We start from the raw sequence: 12,010 nt of genomic DNA, 5'->3' as shown, positions 1-12,010 counted from the left end.
CTCCCGAGGCGCTCGCCTGCATTTCCATTCATCTCCCGCAGGAGACAGGAGCCGCGCACGTGCCGGCGAGTCCCTCTCGAGAGCCCAGCAAAGGCGGACGAGCGCGAGGGCGGGAAAAAGCTCGCGGGCGGCCTGGGCGAGCGACGTCTTTCCCGGGAGTCGCTCCGCGCCCCCTCAGGGGACTTTCCCGCCCAGCGTCTCTGGGCTAAGCGCGGCGAGTCTGTGCAGCTCCCGCGCCTTTTTTTTATGGCGCTAGGACCCAGGCGAGTCTGTCTCTCGTGAGTCAGTTGCCGCAACAGCAGCGGCGGCTCGGTCGGAGTTGAGCGAGAGCGCCGTGGATGAGGCTGCGGCGCGCGCGCGAAGTGAATGGCTCGCGTGCGTTGGGAAAGTGGCCACGGAGCGAGGCGCTCGAGGATCCCGTGCGTGAGCCTGCGCGACGGCGCCTATAGCGGCGGCAGCAGCAGCAGCGGCGGCAGCAGCAGCTCCTAGGGGGGCCTCTCTCCACCTGCCCGCGGTCGCAGCGCTGAGGTGAGTCGCCAGCCCGCCTTGGGCCAATGGACGCAGCAGGCGCGTGAGGAGAAGTTGCTGCTGGGCTGCCCTGGCGGGGAGGGGCCGGTCGCAGGGGACGCGGGCCAACTCCCAAGCCCGCGAGCTGCGGTCCCGGGGCTGTCACTGGAAATGGCACCTTGGGAGGAAGGTCCCTCGTGGGGTTGGACCAAGCAAGCCCAGCAGCCTCTGGGATGAGCGAAGATTAGTGGCGCGTCTTTCTCTGGGGAGCAGCAGCCCCGTCCGAAAGTCGTGGCTTAGAGGGCGCAGGGGTCCCTCATCAAATCAATAAATCCATAAACGGCGTGAGTAGCCCGTTTTCGCCTAGTTCCGCGTATGGTCGCACAGGGGGGAAAAATGCCTATGGCATTCTGGTGTAAATCAGGGCCAAGGCTGTGGTTCTCTCGCGCTGTTTTTACACTTTTTAAAGCCCCCAGACACGTACAGGGTTGAGTTCCCCTCCAGCTACAAACTCCCTGCTGGGACAGGATGGAAACTGACGGTGCTCATTGATTTATGGTTTGTGATTAAGCTCCCCCCCCCACCCCTGAAAGCGAATGCCAGGCAGAAGGGGAAAGAGGCGAGCAGATGAGCGGGAGGGGGTTGTTTTGTTTTTGTAGCTCCTTGGGACAGTTTGTGGATCTGTTTCTTCCACCCTTTAACTTTTGAGCATTGCCTTGTCCGGTGGGAAACCTGCAGCCGGCTGGTTTTTCCCCAAATTGTCACAAGCTTGGAAATTTGTGAGCATCGCAGTGTATTACTGTAAATCCTTTGTATAAGCTAGGTGTGGGTTTTCTCTTGTACAGCATAAAGTAGCCTTGTACCTTAGCTTAACTGAAAACATGCATCAGAACTTGGTTAAGTTGTAGGAAGAGATTCTGTCTAGAACACCTCATGTTAGCTTTACTTTATCTTACCTGGTTCGAGTGATGCTCTCATTGTTTGATCGACATTCCATCATTAAATAATTCCATGGCACTGTACTGCTATAAAACGAGGAACGTCATTATGGTCCATGAAATTGTATTATTGGGGGTGGGGGGGAGTCAGGCATTTGCCTACAGGACAAAAAAAAGATAATAAGGACCAACGGCCAAATGGGTTGGATGAGTCATATATTGAGCCAAAGACGATCAGGACCTTAACATCAAGTATCTGAATCATTGCTTAACAATCTTTGAAACATCTGGAGACATTGTTCAGTGATACAGTCACTTTCAAAGGAGTATGTGGAATTGGGATAACGATAATTCAGCAACTTGAGAAATGCAGAGAACTCACCCTTAAGGGACAAAATCTGTTTCACAAGATGCTAGGAGAGGAAGTCATGAAGTTTCTGTTGCTCATTACTTTCTCCTAGTATTAGGTAAGCACAACTTTGCTCAGAAGCAACCTTGCTCTTCTTCTTTTAATTGTTCTCTGTTTTCTCATTTTAAAAATGGGCAGAAAGCTAAAGAGTTGTGAGATTGTGTCTGTTCAACTTGCTTCAAAGTGTCAAAGTTTCAGTTCAAGAAAACTAACTTGTTTCTGAATGGAAAGTGCTTATCCTTTACAGTACAACATACAAAGGAAAATTCAGCTGGTATATTATGAAGTCTGAAGTTGTGTTGGTGAAATAGATCCCACTTGTTGATGCAGATTTGTTTTGCTTCTGTACAGATTAAAATTCTGTGTCACTTGCATGTATTTCAAAGGGGGAAAAGTTTGTTTCAAGACTCACGTACAGATCTCTGTAGTTTGTTTTCTAAGCATCAGTTTAAAGGTGTATTTATTATTTGTACTAAACAATTTAATTCTGCTTGTATTGTGGTCATGTTTCAACTGTTGAAAATGAAACTGTTTCATTTTTGCTTAAACACCATAAAGTGTAACAAGCATGGAAATACAGTAGTACAAAATTCAGTTCTGTCACATAATGTCAGTCCAGGCCAGGCTGATGGAGCTCTCCCAGACCATCCATTACAGTTTTTGAAAATGTCACTGTTTATCATGGCCATTTAAAGCAATGGTGACCTCTGCTGGCAATTCCCATCTAACAAATATGTGCTGAATTCAGCCATCTGATAAACATAAATTGTTCCTGATTGATTTAATAACATGCATTAAAGTAGGTTGGCTAATAAAACCATGAAGTTCACTTACACAGTTGTAATGACATTAATGGAATTTGCTTCTAAGTAAGCATACATAGGATAAAGTTGTAAAAAAAAATCCCTATTCTACCACCTCTCCACATGTGTTCTTCAGTTTTGTACTGTTTTGTGAGCTAGATTACACATATAGATTCCATTTTTTTGGTTTATGTTGCTTGCCAGAAACCCTGTCTGTTTTCGAGGTGAAGGAGTAGTTTTAATAATATAACAAAATTTCAGGGGGAAGACTGTTCCACATGAATATCTGGCATTTCAGATGGAAATAGTTTACTTTGTTATTGGTTAAACATTAAGCAATCCATGGTCTGGAATTAATTCACCTATAGAAGCAGGGGGGAGATTCTCTGCTTTTTTTGGTTTTTTTCTTTCTCTTGGCCTTTGTATGATTACCAGAAGACAAAAGAGATAGATATACAGTTGAGTTACAGGTAGATGAGAGAGAACTTACTCGTGCGTACACATGCAGCTGTCTTGGAGTTAATGGTGCTTGCCTAATTTAACCCTGCTTTGGTCTTCTAGCATTAACATTAGTGGAAATAGTAGACCACCCATAAGACTGTAAATGATAGCAAAAACTTTGTAGTAAAGAACATGAGAATGCAGAGGTCTTTATATAAAACAACAACTGCAATACGCACACACATCTATACATCAAAATTAGTTTTTGTCTACCAAGGCAATAATTCAATGTTGGCTCAGAATCTTGAGATCTGGACTTGATAATAGCTACTGTGCTTGGAAAATCAGCTTCTGGATAACAGAAAATAGCCAAATGGTGCTGTTTTAAATATTGAAAGCACTCAGAGAGTTTGTTCAAATGGCAGATTCCCCAATACTGAAGTGTTAAACTAGAAGTAGATGATAAAAATGTAGAGAGGTGTAAATGAATGTAAAAGTACCTAAGGAAATATTTTATCTGCTTTATCTTGTTAAGTCAGTTGGATACATTTTAAGTAGACTAATAGATACAATAATGATAATTCAGTGAGTTCCCATTTGCTATAATTGTGTCTTCCAGTTGGAATCAGCAAAGAGATCAAAATGCAGCCCCTTTGAGACAAAAGGAGAAAGCAAAATAACAACACAAATATCAGTAAATCCCATGGCAATCTCTAAAACATCCTATCCTGTATAAGTCACTTCAAAATTAATTCCCATTGAGTTTCCAGGTCAGAGTGAATAAGACTGCAGCCTAAAAAAGTAAAAAGGCAGTAGCAGTTTGTTGTTGGCATCTGTCCGTCTTGAGAGACAATGGAGTGTGCATTAGGAGCCCTGAAGTGACCTCTTCAGGCCTCAGCAGTGTGTATGGAGGTCCTGGGCTTGGCTGCAGGAGTTGCCGGTAGGAGGTGTACGAGGCCCTATCTTAGAGACTGCACTCCAAGTTTGTGTAGGGTTTATTTTTTAGCCTTTCCTTCTCTTAAATATATCCCACAAGGCAGTGGAGGCTTAGGATCAGAGTTTTCATTCTCCTAGGTAAGCTACCTTCCCAGGTTGATGAGCCCCATCTGCCCCAGTATAGCAGAATAGAATGATAATCTGCAAAAAGACTGCTGAAATTATGCATTCTTCACCCCCCCCCCATTTAAAAGCGTGGTACGAACCTCTCATGGGAGAGGGTGCCAGTTCTTGGCTGCTGAACTAAATGTCTCAGAAATGTAGGGGGGATTGTAGAGATTCTTGAGGAATACTGGCCCCAGGCCATTTGGGGTTTCAGAGGTCAAAACCAGCTCCTTGCATTAAGCCTGGAAACAAGATCAGTTAAGCTGGTACAAGATCTGTGTAATATGAACTGATTGACTGGCTCCTGTCCAAGCTTCTGGTTGCTGAAATCTGAAACTTCCAGATTGTCTTCAAGTTCAGCCCCACATAGTGAACATTAAAGTGGTCTGATCTGAAGGTGAATGACTGAGACCAGGTCTGGTTTATCAGAGAGAAAGGGACAGTTATTATGTAAGATGAAGCTGGAAGGACGTATTTCCTGCAACCACTGCCACCAGAATATTGAACCATCACATTTCTATCTATCTAGAGTTAACAGCCCTAGTCCAGATTTGTTCACTCTTCTGTGGTATCTTCTAAAGTGCATTCATACACCTCAGTCATCTGGTCCAACCCTGTACAATGCAGGAATTAACACAACTTCAAGAAGAACCAGCAATACTTCCTCCTGGACCAAATTGGAGAGGCATCTTTTATAATTGCAATATTCCCTTTGCTTCATCATCATCAAAACTTTTATTGGCGTCACATACAAACATCCATAACATAACACGTATAGCTCTGGTGGCAGTGACCCAGTAGTGCTTTATTCAGCTAAGCAGAATCCCTTTGCTTAATGCAAACAAACTTCTATTTCCTTCTTCTCGTTATGGATTCAATTCAACTGAGCCACAGTGTCCTAAAAATATTCTTTGCCTTTGCAGTTATCCTCATTACCGAAAATTACAGATGTAATTAATTTAAAGGCAGCTAATATTAATAGAACAGCTTCTTTTTCTTGTTATTACAATCTTTGGTTTATGCTCCATACAGAGACATTTAAAAGATTTGTAAGCGATTAAAGCTAGAGTAGAACTGAAGTACATATTCAACAGCTCAAAGCTCACTGGCTTATGCAAGAGTTTGTGGCTCCTATGAGTTTATTAAAATGTGGGGTAAAGCTATATTCCATGTACTTTTAAAATCGTGTCAGACTCAAGCTGAATTACTAAATGTTCATCAATATGACTGGAAGGAGGATTTTACATCACTTTTTAAATTGAATTATATATGTCTAGAATTGGATGGAACCTTGTAACCCCTGTCCTGCTGCAGGAAATGCAGACCTAGAACATTCTCACTAGATGGCTGTCCCTACCAATCCTCTGCCTAATTATTTCCATTTGTAATGGCTTTCACCTTCAAGATGTTTTTCCTAATATTCTCCTAAAGTCAACCAATGTGGTGTTGTGGTTGTAGTGTTGTACTAGGGCCTAGGAGGTCCAGCTCCAAGGGCCCTCTGGTGGTTCCCCCCCTGCGAGAAGTGAGTTTACAGGGAACCAGGCAGTAGGCCTTCTCAGTAGTGGTGCCCGCTACTAATAATAATATAAACAGCTATCTGAGTTTTAGAAGACATCTGAAGGCAGCCCTGTTTTTAATGTTTGATGTTTTATCATGTTTTTAATATTCTGTTGGAAGCCACCCAGAGTGGCTGGGGAAAGCCAGCCAGATGGACAGAGTATAAATAAATTATTATTATTATTATTATTATTATTATTATTATTATTATTATTATTATCAGACACAGGGGTTCAAATCCACAGAAACAGAAATGAATGTTCTGATGGTTCCTAAGCTGTCCCAGGGAAAGAGTGGAGCAAATCAGAGGGTTTCTTTCTGTTACCAGAGCACCAGCTACTTGTTCAGCACCATTGCTGTTGCCTGTTTTACCAGTCATAAGGCCAGCAGAAGAATGAGAGTTGGGCTGAGTAGATGGGATTTTCTTCTCCATTGAAGCCCTGGGCATTTCATCTCTGTCCCGCCCAGCAGCACAATAGCAATATAATAGCCCTTTTTGAGATGGGTCTGTAAAGAGCAATCTTCCTTCCATCATAGCATTGGGCTTGGTGGAAAGGTTTCTCTCTGCCCTGCAGTGCCCAACCCAGCACCATGATGGGGGAAAAATTCTCTCCACACATCAGCAAAGGAATGGGGAGGGTATTGTGTATACAGTGGTACCTCTGGTTACGTACTTAATTCGTTCTGGAGGTCTGTTCTTAACCTGAAACTGTTCTTAACCTGAAGCACCACTTTAGCTAATGGGGCCTCCTGCTGCCGCCACACCACCGGAGCACAATTTCTGTTCTCATCCTGAAGCAAAGTTCTTAACCCGAGGTACTATTTCTGGGTTAGCAGAGTCTGTAACCTAAAGCGTATGTGACCTGAAGCATGTGTAATCCAAGGTACCACTGCATATCTCTTCCTCTTCCTCTTCCGCTTCCTCTGTGTGGCTTTGTTCCTTGGGCTGAAAAGGGTGAGCCAGCCCTATTTTATGCGCTCCGCTTTTGTTTATTATGAGAATAAGCATTTCATTATTAAGACTTCATGCATTTCTCTGCAGATATCCATAACTGAGATGATTATGACTGCCTAGAACCTCCATAACTAAGGAAGATGAAATACATCTGTCGCTCTAATGCAGTGATCTAAGTGCTTGTGCTTGGGATTCAGTTTGTAATTCTAGTTCTGATCTAGTAATAATGTTGTTTTAGAAGAGAACCCTTTATGTTTGTAACCCTTCCCACAGATCTGGGATGGCTTGATCATGGTATATGAGACTTACAGTAGATTAGGTAATGAAGTGCAGAGTCAGTTCCTTGTACCCTTTTCAGGCAGGTATTTCTACCTGTTAGGTAAAGAATGATGCTGGCTCCCAGGAATTTTAAACATTTAAACTGTCCTGCATAGCGTATCTAAATATTTGAAACTGAATACTATTGATTTTATAATTTGTTATTTATATCAAATTACTGGAAAACAGTTTAAGCACATAAAAAACCAGCAGAACAAAAATGGAAGTACAATAGGTTATTTCACTCTTAATTAATCTGACATATGCGAATTCTTGGATCCTAGTAATTGCAATTCATTCTGCGGCAGGGGAGCCTCATGGTCAAATGTAGCAAGCCAATGGAACACTTAATTATTTTCCTTGTAAATCTTCCAGTAGGTCCAGCCAGAAAGGCTCTTAAGAACTATATGCAAAACTGTCCCCTTTTTACTCCTTCTTGTGCCTTTGACAACAGGTTGACATGCAGATATCAAACAGGAGAGAAAAAGCTTTACCAGTTCAACTACTGCTTCTGCATTTGCTGTTAAGGACACAGGAGCAGGTTAAAAGTCAGGCACCCCTAACTTTATGGAGCATTTGATCTAAAACTTGCAAAGGGAAAATAACCTGTGTTTCCTCTCATCATGTGTTAAATGGTGAGCATACCTAACCAAAAAAACCTACTAGATCAAGTCAGCTCCGGTGTGACAGGCAGAATACTGTGCGTGGCATTTTGATAAATTGAGAGAAGTCTTAGTAGCAGGGTTTCTAAAATTCAGGCAGAATCTGTGTTCGAACTGACCTTTTTTCAGCATTGCTTATCAGCTTGTGTGTCAGTGTTCACTCTAAGGAACACTTTGGAATCTTGAAGAGGAGAGAAATATTTGCTTCCCAGGAAACATCTTTTTCTTCTCTTTCCAAGGGTTCTGGGTTTATGGTATTACAGGCTTTAAAGAAAAGAAGGTCTATTGGCAAGTAGCCATATCAAAATCCAATTTTCCATTACTGGGAACAGTAACAACATATGATTATACTTTCCAAGTTACTCTGATGAATCTACCTTGAGCAGTGGTAAGGAAGATGAGAGGGATTGGGTTAAATGGGTGCAGAGGGAAGAATGTATTCTAGCTAATGACAGGCAGAATCATGGGCAATCATAAACCACTTTCTGCAGCACTAAATGATAACAGTCATTTTGTGTAGCAAACCTACGTTGATCCCAAACCTGAAGCCCAAGTAATTTGCAATAAAGCTTTAGAGAAGTTTCTACTGCTGGAAACTCTTGAGCATGAACCTTCAAAAGCATCCTGATGGGCTCTTTAAAAAGATATATAATGAAGATCCAAAATAGCTCTCCTTTTACATGTCGTGCTTTCATTAACAATGCCCTATTGAAAGATCACTTAATTTAATAAGAGGGAATTTAAAGCAAATCTATGAGCATAAACCTGCTTGTAAAAAATGCTCAGTTTCACAGGAATTTGTTTGAGATACTGATTGGATAATGTGTTGGAAGCCACATTATCATACTGTGGCCACTGCAGCAAATTATTGGCCATGTCTATTTAAGTTATACTCAGGAGAAGGGAATGGGGTAAAAGAGAGGATGTTCCTCCTGTTTCAACACCTATTGTTTTTCTTTTTAAACAAACGTTGCAGGTGTAAAGCAGGCCAAAGCATTGCGTGTATGGTGGTATGTTTTAACACACATGCCACAGTTTGTGTTGTAAGGGCACCTTTACTACTATGAGGAAATGTGAGAGATTCCTGTTATAATTGCTTCTCAGCGTGGAAAACAGTGTTGTTATTATGTTAATGAAGCAACATACACCCAACAGAAACTACTGTTGGAGTCTTTATTTACCCCAGTGTTCAGCTATACAGCTTTGCTACCCCTACGATTGTAGAATTGTATCTGAAAACCTAACATGCTTGGTATGTGTGTTTGCTTGGTATGTATGATGCATGCTTGGTATGTGTGTTTAGCACCAGAAGGGGGCAGAGAAGAGAGATGTGCTCAGGAAACCCAGATTAACCACATACATGTAATTTAATCTAAAATGTATGTGTACAGTTACTTTAAATTACCCATTGTGCCTCCCAAAATTTTTTTTCACTGAATTTAGTTATTTTTGGGCTTAAGACCTCATGGGTAGTAAATATGAAAGAGACCTAAACACACTGGCTTGACAGACAAGGCAGCACATTATTGGGGTGTGATGAGTAGGTATCCATACCAGCTTGGTTTACTAGGTGCTACTTCAGATGTAGTGCCTGTTGCTTTAACAGATCCATTCTCCTACTTCCTCTCATTTTCCTCCACAACTATAGCAGGTTGTATTGTAGCTGTGGTTCACCACTGATGGAGAAGAAGACAAGCCCTGTTGCTATGGAGCTCTAAAAGCAAGCAACAAATTGGTTGGAGTCGGGGCAGAGCTAGGAAGCCCACAATGGGATGCCTGGATTTCTCATATGGCTGCCAAAAGTTGGATCTCAGGTGTTGGTTGTTGTTTTTTAGTTTTCTTAATAGGTTTAGGCCACTTAAAATGTGGGGTTGCCAAATCCAGACCCTTTTTCCAATGAGCTCATGGTGGTGTACAAGGTTCTCCCCCTCTTCCAGGTCCCAGTCCAACTGTCACATCACACTGTTTCTCAGACTTCCTGGGTTTTTGTCCTACAGCTTCAGTGTAGTTATACACATAGAATTTATTCAACTAGTCTGCAATCTCTTCATACTTATTTAGCACATCTTTAGTTCACTTGTCATCTGACTTCCTCCCAGCTGGATTTTCTACTTCTGAGGAACTTAAAGATTTTTTTAAAATCCTTGTTCTTAATTTTCTTAGTGACAAGAGCCTCAAATTCTTTATTTCGTTTCCCACCCCTCTTCATCCACTTCTGTTTTGTGTTTGTGTGTGCACACGTGCTGGTTTGTGTCTCTTTTTGTTCTGATTTGTATAAGAGACACCCATTTTCTGAAGGAACCCTTCTTGCCCGTAGTAGTTTCCTTGCTTTGATATAAATATGCCCAGATTGTGTCAGAAGTAGGAGCTTGTGGATGTATATCACATTGAAACCAGTAGTATTAAGCTATCAGCAAATTCCCCTCTGCTATATTGTTTTGTTGAAAGATGCATATTTAAGCAGCAGAGACTGTACTGATTTTCAGCTGAGCAGGTTCAGGCATAGTTACAGGAATTCACCCAATAGCAGGTATGGTGATTTATTTGGCTGTGCTTTGGGGGATTTTCCTCTGTCTTGGTTAAATGTGACAACTGTTGTCAAAAATATAATCACAGGTCTTGCCTCTAACACTGAGCTGCAATAAACATGACTGTAAAATTTTTAGCCTGGCAGTGGGTCATTTATTTTATTTTTGAATAGCTATGCAAGTTCCAGTTTCAAAGCTGCTATGCTTAAGGCTTATTTAGCTCCTCTGTGGGGTGGTGACTGTTTGGGAAACTAATAAAAGATTAGGCTCCATTTGACAGCTTTGAACCACACAGAGGAAATTAGTGGAATTCGTATTCCAACAAGAGATGGATTATTGCTTTGCCAGTTTCATGTTACGTGAAATGTACCTCTGCTTTTCTTGCCACCTAAGACCTTTTTTTTTGTATTCTAAACAGTATTAAGGCTTGGAGTTTTGTTTTTATGGCTCTCATTAATTTAACAGTTTTTCTAAAGACTGTGAAATCATGGGTCTCAAGGGGCATTTTTTAAATAGATGTCAACTCCACTCATTTTTATAGTGTGGCTTGTTTCCTATACAGCACAGTCCTGCTTCTCTTCTCCCCTGCACCCAAGAGTGTGTGCAGATGAATGTGGCCTTGGAAGAAAGTTGCATGTTTCAAAGCAGGAAAGTGCACTATCAATGGTAGTATGCTTGTATATTGGCACTCAAGTAAACAGACATTCAAGAGAATTCCATTTAGATTTAGGCATCAAATTAGGGGCATCTGTCATCCCCCCCAAAATACTGTAGGCTCTATCAGCCATATAATCACTCAGGTGATCAGAGACAGATAATGATAGAATTGTAGAGTTGGAAGGGACCCCAAGGGTCATCTAGTCCAACCCCCTGCAATGCAGGAATCCCAGCTAAAGCATCCATGACAGATGGCCAGCCAACCTCTGCTTAAAAACCACCAATGAAGGAGATGTAGAAATAAAAGTCAAATATTTTCAAAATTCCAGGTACTGCAGTTAATATAAAGTTCTGAAAACCTGCAATTATGTTCCCTGTGAGATGTATGGATAAATTCCACCCCCCCACCCCCAATGATGAAGGCATTCTCAATTATCTACTGCTATGGAATAAGCTATAACATGTGTACTACTGTACCGTAACTTAAGTGCAAGTCTTTTTTTTAACAGAGCAGCAAAATCTTGAAGCTTCCCTCTTAACCCTGCTTTTTTAAAGGGGTGAGGGATATGTGACTCTCCACATGTTTTTGGGACTTTCTTTCCCATCAACTCCAGCCACCTTGGGCAGTAGTCATGGATGATGGGAGTTGAAGTCCAGCAACATATAGGGCCCCAGATTCCCCACCCCTGCTTTATTACAAAAGGTTTTGTAAACCCATGCCTCCACCATCCTAGGAATGGCACTGACAACTCTGAATGTCATGCAAGGCTCTTCTTCTCCACAGTCCTCTCCATTCTGCCTCACCCTCTAAAAGCCACTTTTATTGCATATTTAATGGGGCTTTGCATGAGTGCTTTGGGTAGCTATATCTACATTGGGTCTCAGATTGTTCTCCTGCGTCAACACTGGGTCCCCTGTGCTGGTTTATGTGCACCATTACTTCAGAGCAGGATGGCATACTTGGACTCTAAAGTAAGGTTACCATTTGTCATTGAAGGATATGCATTTGAGGACTTTAAAGTGGATGGAGTCCCATTCCAGTTCCTTTCCATCAAAAGCTTATTTTCATACAAAGGCTAATGTAGCTTGGTTTGATACCTTATTCATTTTCTGCTTGGGTCCAGAAGTGCCAAA

General features: G+C 42.0%; 1 protein-coding gene across 2 annotated transcripts in view; it reads left to right on the top strand.

Annotated features, from left to right (window-relative positions):
- NGF (nerve growth factor) overlaps nt 1-12,010 on the top strand; it is a 53,687-nt gene continuing 41,677 nt past the window's right edge. Inside the window, exon 1 of one of the 2 annotated variants that reach the window (XM_053393597.1) lies at nt 1-528. The gene's annotated coding sequence lies outside the window, so the exon portion shown is untranslated. The remainder of the gene's footprint in view (nt 529-12,010) is intronic. The other variant, XM_053393599.1, reaches the window with a different exon arrangement.

Source organism: Podarcis raffonei, chromosome 6 (genome assembly GCF_027172205.1).
Source record: "Podarcis raffonei isolate rPodRaf1 chromosome 6, rPodRaf1.pri, whole genome shotgun sequence".
NCBI lineage: Eukaryota > Metazoa > Chordata > Lepidosauria > Squamata > Lacertidae > Podarcis > Podarcis raffonei.
The sequence above is the reverse complement of the archived record's forward strand: the minus strand, read 5'-3'. Positions and strand labels throughout refer to the sequence as shown.